Source organism: Colobus angolensis, unplaced genomic scaffold, assembly GCF_000951035.1.
Source record: "Colobus angolensis palliatus isolate OR3802 unplaced genomic scaffold, Cang.pa_1.0 Scaffold70, whole genome shotgun sequence".
Lineage (NCBI taxonomy): Eukaryota > Metazoa > Chordata > Mammalia > Primates > Cercopithecidae > Colobus > Colobus angolensis.
This window is the reverse complement of record NW_012120710.1, coordinates 1,445,592-1,447,628: the sequence shown is the minus strand read 5'-3', so window position 1 is coordinate 1,447,628 and position 2,037 is coordinate 1,445,592.

The window sequence follows — 2,037 nt, the reverse complement described above, 5'->3', positions numbered from 1 at the left end:
AAATGATTCATCCAATCCATGGCCTCCCAATTCCTTCCTTACTTGCAACATTTGGATTTGAAAAGCCAACCTTATTTTATTTTATCCTAACCTTTTTCATGGTAACCCCTAAGACATTGTCATTACCAGCAATTGAATTGCCTCCAATTTTTAAAATCAAAGCATTAAACTTCATGTCTTCTCTAGTCTAACTTTTATTAAATAATCAAAAATGAATAGTTTTCTTAAAAACATATATATATTTTTCTGGTTGGAATCAGAAGATATAACCAAACAAGAGTCAGAAAGAATAGATATATAGAAGAGATAAATGGGCTTCAAAACAGATTTTTCCTTAAAGCCTGCAAAAAGGTATGCAGCCTTACTAATACCTTGATTGTAACCTGGCAAGACCCTAAGCAGAGGAACTATCTGAGCCATACTATTACCTGGAATTCTATCTGTAGAATAGTGAGATAATAAATTTGTGTTATTTTCTGCTTCTAAGTTTGTGATAATATGATATGATAGCAGTACAATAATACTGAAGATAATTGGATAATACAACCTTAACATGTCCTGAAATTCATGATATTCCAAACCCTTACACTCTGATCTTTTCCCAATTTTTCCTAACTTACTAAGTGACATCACTATTCACATAGTTGCTTAGGCCAATATTATCAGAGTTATTTCTAGATTATACACTTTCCTTCAAACCCAATATTTCACACTCCATTGGATTTTTTTTTTCAGCTGTACCCTGCAACTGACCACTTCTCTCCATCTCCATTGATCTTTGCCTTGTCTAATGCACCTCTTCTCTAATCAGGACTCCCGAAATAGTCACCACTCTTGCTTTTCTAACAGTTTTCTATCCGTAGAACAGCCAGAGTGATGAAGTTTTGAAAATTTTAATCACATAATGGTATTTTTTCATTTAAAGTTGCAATGACTTCCCATTACATGTAGAATAAAGTTCAAAATCCAAATCTCTTTACATTGTGTTTTTTCTCTGCCTTCTTCATATCATCTCCTTCCACTCTCCTCTTTTCTGAGTGTGAACCACATTAACATTTGTTGGCTCTTTTCATACACAAAATCCATTGCTGCTTCAGATCTTTACGTGGTTGATCTCTTTTGCCTTGAACATGTCTTCTCTAGGTCATTTAGTACTTTGCTTCTTAATATTCTTAAAGTCATTTCTCAAATATCACTTCATCAGAGAGCTTCTCCCTGATTATCTCACATAAAAGTCAGTCACCACTACTTGGTGTCTCCCTACTTGTTATTTATCATTTTTCAAAGCACCCTCACTTCTTACATTTTATTGACATGTGTCTACTTTTTTTATATCTCACTAGATAGAAGCTCCATGAGGACAGTTCCTTTGACTACCTTCAATTTTGCTGTTATTGTGCTACTAAAACTGTCCCTGTACCCTTGTAGATTCTCAAAAGTGAAAGAGAAGCCTGGGCAACATTGTAAAACCCCATCTCTGCTAAAACTACAAAAAAACTAGCCAGGAGTGGTGGTGTGCACCTGTAGTCCCAGTTAGGAAGCTGAAGTGGAAACCCCTGGGCCAGGGAAGTCGTGGCTGCAGTGAGCTGTGATTGCGCCACTGTACTCCAGCCTGGGTGATGAGAGTGAGACCTTGTCTCTGGGGTGGGGGTGAAGAAAGCACTAAGCATATATAAAATTTTTTGCTTACTTTAGGTATCTTGAGAAGATTTAATTTATAAGTGTTTGATGGCAGTGTGGGAAGTTAAGTGTCCTGAAGGAAAAAGTCAAACATGAAAGATAAAGCTCTCATGACATCATGAGGCCATTGCCTAAATAGTCATATCATAATACTTCTGATTAAAACATCAACTAATAATTAGAAGCAGAAGAAACTTGGAAATCTTAGCCATCAGCCTCTTCTTATTGGTATCTGAAACCATCTGCTATCTCTATCTTAGCTTAGAAAATGATTTTTCATATCAAATTCTAAGACTTGTGCTTCACATCTCAGATATTTAGATTTGCTAAATGGTGTTTCTTCTTTGCAATTATTTA